The sequence below is a fragment of the Orcinus orca genome, chromosome 8, assembly GCF_937001465.1.
Source record: "Orcinus orca chromosome 8, mOrcOrc1.1, whole genome shotgun sequence".
NCBI classification, from domain to species: domain Eukaryota; kingdom Metazoa; phylum Chordata; class Mammalia; order Artiodactyla; family Delphinidae; genus Orcinus; species Orcinus orca.
The window spans coordinates 54061189-54067969 of record NC_064566.1 but is presented as its reverse complement, the minus strand read 5'-3'; the positions used below and the strand labels follow the sequence as shown (position 1 = coordinate 54067969).

At 53.9% G+C, this 6781-nt stretch overlaps 1 long non-coding RNA gene across 1 annotated transcript; it reads left to right on the top strand.

The window, feature by feature from the left end:
- The first annotated feature begins 318 nt into the window (after window positions 1-318).
- On the top strand, window positions 319-5349 carry LOC117196555 (uncharacterized). The gene is made up of 3 exons (XR_004476785.2): window positions 319-572; window positions 829-924; window positions 5075-5349. It is a non-coding gene; the product is annotated as an uncharacterized LOC117196555 (long non-coding RNA).
- The last annotated feature ends 1432 nt before the right edge of the window (window positions 5350-6781 follow it).

Here is a 6781-nt window from a genome sequence, read left to right as displayed (position 1 = left end):
ACAGCTGGGTGGGTCTGGAATTTACCTCCCCCAGCTCACCATACCTGTCTGGAACCCCTGTCTCCCTGTCTGCAGTTCCCATTCAATAAACACCTCTACTTTCTTCATAACACCCGTCACCATCCAAACTTATTTGGACTATTATATTTTCACTCTCACCTGCCTCCCTTCCCTCTCCCCATTCTCATAGAATGATAGTCATGCAGCAGGAATTTTGTCTGTGTTGTTCCCTGCTCTATCTCCTGCACCTAGAACAGTCCCTGGCACGTAGTGTTCGGTCATTATTTGTGGAATGAATGAATGAGTCGATCATTTGTGGTCAGCTCTTTGCTGCATTTGTGGATGTTGCTTAAGTCAGAGCCCAACCCTGTTTTCTAGAGGCTTCTGGCCTTTGGGGGGAAGCAGACACAGGCAGTGACCAGAGTGTGACCTGCACTATGACGGAGGGAAGGAGGCACCTGGGCTGGGAGAAGCTGGAGCAGGTGGCATCTGATTGGCTTCAAGGAGAAGGAAGGGCCACATGGGAGGACGCAGGAAGCCTCTCAGAGAAGCCTCAGCTGAAGAAATAAAAGGTGAGTTAGAGTTAGAGAGACAAGGAGGGGACAGCATTCCGGGCAGACAACAGCAGGTGCAAAGGCACAAATGCAGGAGAGATGGCGTCGAGTTAGAGGTGTCTGATGCTGTGCCCTGAGCCACAGGGTAGGGCCAGTGGGTGCAGCAACTGGGATGATGGACGCTGGGGTCTGGGAGGGGGTGCCTGAGGGAACAGCGGGGTCGGATGGGAGCACAGCTGGCGGGTGTGCAAATCCAAGCTCTTTCTTCTCCCAGTTCTCAAAGGCTTCCTTCCGACCTGTTGAGAGGTAAGGCTGCCACTGTCTGCCAGGTGGTTGTGGCTGTCTCCTCCCTACTGCCCGACTTTCCCAGGTGAGTGCGGTCTCCCCTCTGAGCTGGTGTCTGTTTCTGCCTCTCTGTCTCTCCTGAGAGAGAACGGGCTGGGGGTCAAGGTCCGCCCAGCCAGGCCAGGCAGGGGTTGTGGTGGGGTCGTGGAGCAACCACTCCCCCTTTCTGAGCCCAATTTCTTCCTCAGACTCACAGTGGGTGGATAATAAGTGCCTTGCAGGCCTCCCTTCCTGGAAGTTTTGGGTTTTGACAGATGAAACAGGGTCAGGAAGAATGTGGCAGCTTCTCCAGTCAGGAGACACTGCCCAGTGGCCTCAGGAAGTGCGACTCATCCCAGTGTCGCTAGGGGCGGGGATCAGGGTCCCGGCTGCTCCTCCTCCAGAGAAGCCTCTAGGCCCAGGCAGCCATGGGGGAGCCCAAGCCAGAGAGATGGTCTGTCACAGACTCTCTTGGCGATCCTAGCAAGTTTCTGCCTCTTCTTGGACCTTGGTCTCTTCTTTTGTGAGACAGATACAACAGTGCCTGCCCTCCTTCTGCAGAGCCTGGAGACCTACCTGCTCCTCATCCTCGATTTGGCATGGGCTCACCTTGGACAAGTCTGTCCCCTTTCGGGGCCTCAGTCTCCCCATCTCTATGCTGAGGGGGTTGGACTTCAGGGCTCGCCTCGGTGCCTTCTACTACTGCCCCCAAACCTCGTGCCCCCACCATGCCCAGGGTACAGGTGCTGGGTGCTCATCTGCATGATATCTTCATCCAGGCTCAGAGCCACAGGGCCAGGTGCCACAAGGGCCCTCGGTTACTCAGGATGCATTTGTGGCACCTGAGTAGGAGAGGCTCAGGGAATGGCAGCCAGTAAGGGCAAAGCCTGGAAGAGGGAAAAGAAAAGTGCCAGTCTGTCGGTGGTAGAAGGTTTCCCAGGGGAGGCAGAATTCAGCCAGAGTCTTGATGGAGGAGTAGGAAGGGGCTGGAAGAAGAGAAAAGGATTTCTTTTTTCCATTTCAAGGCATTCCAGGCAGATGAAATAACATGTGCAGAAGCAGAGAGGTGTGAAATAGCATGTTGAGCTTGGCACACTGCAAGCAGCACAATATGGTTAGAAAGTTGGGAGCAAGTGGGGAGGGGTGAGAGAAGAGAGCGGAGAGTAGAGGATGTTAGGAGCAGACCATGCAGCGCCTCATGTGCTAGAGAGACATTCACAGTGTGTCCTGAAGGCAGTGGAGGCTGATTCTTTTCATCCTGTACAAAAACCTTCCTGAGGATCTGCTTGACCCAAAGCACCTTTGTAGAGGGTGCCACGGCGCACTCCCTAGACGCTGGAGCCTCCCCCCTCAGCCTGGAGCATTCACTCACCCCTCTGATGGTTGACAGCTGGCCGCTGAGACTCCCCTTCCTGCCATTGCCTTAGGAGACCCTCCTCATCTAATGTCACTCCCCTTCCCTGGCCCAGCCTGCATCCGATGACTGCTCCGTATGGAGGGTAAAGGGCTCTTCGCCTCAACTCGGCACAACCGTGAAAGGTCATTCCAGCTCCAGAGCTCCCTAGAGGTGGGCTGAGCCCTTCATGGGGTCTGCATAACAGACTAACTTGTCCCTCTGCCCAGCCCTGCTTCATTTACCCCCCAACACAGGTATTCATCTTGAGATCAATCCCCCATAAACCTCCTGCTAGCAAATATGCGTCTCAAAATCTCCTTCCGGGGCTTCCCTGGTGGCGCAGTGGTTGAGAGTCCGCCTACCGATGCAGGGGACGCGGGTTCGTGCCCCGGTCCGGGAAGATCCCACATGCCGCGGAGCAGCTGGGCCCGTGAGCCATGGCCGCTGAGCCTGCGCGTCCAGAGCCTGTGCTCCGCAACGGGAGAGGCCACAACAGTGAGAGGCCCGCGTACCGCAAAAAAAAAAAAATCTCCTTCCCCAGGAACCCCAGCTGTGACAGCCGTCACTGAGGGATGTCAGTGAAGGTGGACATCTCATCAAGGGGTCAAAGAGAGACCCCTGCTTTTGGAAGTGGCTCTGTCCAATGTGAGAATGAAATGGAGGGAGCCACGGGAGTCCAGAAGCCAGTGGGGAGCTTGTGCCAGCTTAGCAGAGGAGTGAGAGGGATGGTTTGGGGGAGTTAGAGAATTGCCAGGCAGGGGACAGACTGGGTGTGGAAGCTGCCTGGATCATCTGGGCAGAGGTCAGATCATCTGGTCAGATCATCTGGGATCCAATTACTGGGATGGATTTAACGGAACTCAGTTCAGTTTGGGAGTGGAGAGCATGCCTTGTCCGTAAGACATCTGGGGATTAACCAGCACCTGGCAGTTTACAAAGCATTTACTCACACCCATTAGTTTAATATGGACACCAACCAGTCAGAAGGGTCACCAGGGCCCCGGAGACCCTCTACTGGGCCAGATGTTAACCCGTTAGTTGCTGAATCATGGGGACAGTGGGTGATGTGCTGGGTGGGAGGGGCACTCAGGGGGGTCTGAGGAGCAGCTATTTACCAAGCAGTAAGTTAGAATCTTCGTAGGTCAGCTGAATATCAGCCCTACTGGCTCCTCGTATAATCCTCATAGGAATCTGCTGAGGCAGATACTATAATCCCTTCTTAAAAAGAGGAAACCGGGGCTCAGTGAGGTGAATGACTTGCCAAAAATCTGACAGCTCCTAAGCAGTAGAGCTGGAGTTGAAACCAGGTCTGTCCGACCCTGCAGCCCGTGACTGTAATTGCTGCAGTGGGATCAGACCTGGAGATCTTGGCTCTTCAGTCAGGGTCTTTCCCCCTTGTTTACACGGCCACTTCCCGTAGTGAATTCCAGAACTTGTTTTCACAAGGCAATATCTCCTTCTAAGAAATGGTGCTGGGAACGTCCAGACCCGTGGGAGTTGTGGGGTGGAACAGGAAAGCCCAGTGCCATGCACAGGGGAATTTCCAGACCTGGGGATCCCCCAGCACCTGGTTTGGAGCCCAGGCGCGTGTGGGAAGGCTCATGGCCTCTCCAATGGATAGCGCCTCCCCAGTGGCAGAAGGAGACCTAGGGGGCCAGCTGTTCACCACCTCCAACCTGTTCCTTCCAGAGACGTGGGCTCCCTGTGAAGCAGTGAGCATCTTGTTCCCCTGGAGCATGGCTATTCATTCATTCATTTACTATTTATTATTATTATTTATTTTTGCGGTACGTGGGCCTCTCACTGTTGTGGCCTCTCCCGTTGCGGAGCACAGGCTCCGGACGTGCAGGCTCAGCGGCCATGGCTCACGGGCCCAGCCGCTCCGCTGCATGTGGGGTCTTCCCGGACCGGGGCACGAACCTGTGTCCCCTGCATCGGCAGGCGGACTCTCAACCACTGCGCCACCAAGGAAGCCCCCATTCATTTAACATTGAACAGCTATTTAGGGAGTACTTTCCATGCACTCTGTGACACCTGGGTCCTGCCTTCACCTGGGTCTAGCCTCACCTGGGATCAAGGTGGTGGGGAGATTGATGCTAAACAGGCAACGACAATCCAGTGAGACGGATGGGGAGTGTATGGGCCATTCTGTTGGTCCTCGGGTCCCCTTTACCAGCACACATGAGGCCACCATAGAGATGTTGTCAGGGGCTATTGATTAATGGATAAAGGAAGGAAAGGCTGTGGTGGGACAAAAGGAAGGACTTCCTGACTGGCCTGAGAGAAAGCCCTGCAGGCAGCATTAGAGGTGGGGTGGCATCGCCATCTTGGGAGAGCACCAGCCTCTGCCCTCAGCGTGTGAGAGCTACCCATCTAGAGGCAGGAGGCTGGACTTAGAGACGCTGGGGTCCTCCCAGATCTGGAATCTTCAGTTCTGCTGTGGTTCCACGTGGCATCCAACTGCCAAAAGGACACTTTTGTTGTTTGCTCAGCTGTGACCTAGAACACAATGAACTGACTTTCTTGCTAAATCCTCCTCCGGGAGTCTGGGAGAGGGTTGACAGAGGGAGTGGAGCGGGGAGAGGCGCCATCCACAGTGTTCTGGTGTCCTGTCCCTGAGCCCATCGTGACTTGATAGGTTTTCACTGTGCAGGTTTTGCACTGTGCATGTTTTTAAAAACATGACCGTGTGTGTGTGTGTGTGTGTGTGTGTGTGTTTCTTTTTCTTTTAACTTTTTAAACTTTTCTGAGAAGATGATTTTAGATCTTTATTTACTCTTCTCCCATGTCTCAATCACAGTTTCATCTTCATCTCCATGGGGCTGTGATACTCAGAAAAGAGGACGGCTTCTCTTGTAGCCTTCCACGGAAGAAGTGCCTGCATGAGGAGGGGAAGGAGCAGGAGGAAACTTTAGTGAGCACCTACTATGTGCCAGTTCTCACAGAGAGCGCTCTGCATATTATCTGGTTTTTTTGTGGGGATGGGGGTAAGGAGGCTGAGAGATAAAATAATATGCACGAGAGGCATGTGGTTGATGATGATTATGCTAATTAATAAATGATAATTTATTATCATTTGATAGTATGATAATTATTAGGTGAAATTATTATTCGAAAAAATGACAATTTCTTACAGTTCAACCGAATACATGTTATTCAGGCACATCTTAGGATGTTCTTGCTGTAGCCTCGTGGGAATCCTCTGCAATGAAGGAATTATTCTCATTTCAAAGCTGAGGAAATTGAGGCTGAGAGAGAGATCAGGTGACCCGCCAACTCCTCCCAGCAAGTCAGCAGTAGGGCGGGGCCTTGAACTCAGGTCAGTTTCCAAAGCCCTTCAGTTTCCTGACCTCAAGCCACAACCCATTTTGTCTCCTTCCCTGCAACTCATAGGGACTCAGGAGGTGGAAAGACACTGGCCTGGTGCTTGGGAATCCCGGGCTGGCAGAGGCTCTGCCCCCAAGTGCTGGGTGTCCTTGGGCATGTCCCTCCACTCTCTGGGACTCACTGTTCACATCCATAAAGTGGGAGGGGCTTGAACGCACCTGTTTCCTGCTGTGACCGCCTCTGGATGTGTGCTGTGTGCACGGAAGGCTGGTACCACGTCTGCCTCATCTGCGTTCCCTGTGCCTGGGGCGGCCCTTGGCTCAGAGGGGGCCTCAGTGAACTTCCACTGACTGTAGGGGTGGGAGGGAGCGTGCGTGGGTGCACCGTGCGTGGGCATTGCAGGCTCCAAGTGAGGGGGCAGGGGGTCCAGGGCTGCTCTTCTCGGGTAGGAGGCTGCCCTCCTGGTGACCAGGGAGAGTACTCGCTGCCCAGGCCTCAGGCAGGCCTCTAAAGGGGGAGATTCTGGGGACCCCTCTCAGCCTCACCAGGGGGCTCATATTCTGGGATGCCCCTTGAGAGAAAGCCCTGTGGCTCTTGACCTTAATTGGGCCTCCTAAAGGTGGGAGTGGGACGCTTGCTAGGGGCTGCAGTGTCTAGAAGCTTCCTCTGAACTGTCATAGTCACTTATGTCACCGAGGACTCAGCCATGCTCCCCTCCCCTAACTCCAGAGGAAGAGGACCAAGCCACGGGCATGCCCAGCAGGGAGAGCTGTCTGCCCACCCAGCTCCGAGGGCAGGAGGGAGAACGGCGCTAGCGCTGTCCATAGCCAGGCTGGGGGAAGAGAGGGAATCTGGTGGCCCCCAGGGAAAGAACTCACAGATGTTTTACACCCAGACCTGGCTTGACCTCCTCGTTCATGAACTTCAGGTGGCTCAAGCCAAGGACAGCATGCGAGCCCTCGTCTTACCAGATGACCCTCCAGCCATGGTGGCAAGGGTGACCATTTACGGAGCACTAACTGTGTGCCAAGCAAGATACTCAAGTCTTTGCTTTATTATCACATTCGATCCTCACAACAGCCCTGTAAGTTACTATTTTTATTCCCATTTTACAGCTGAGAAAACAAAAATCTTAGAGATATTATATAACTTGTCCAAGTTCAGATATCTAGTAAGTGGT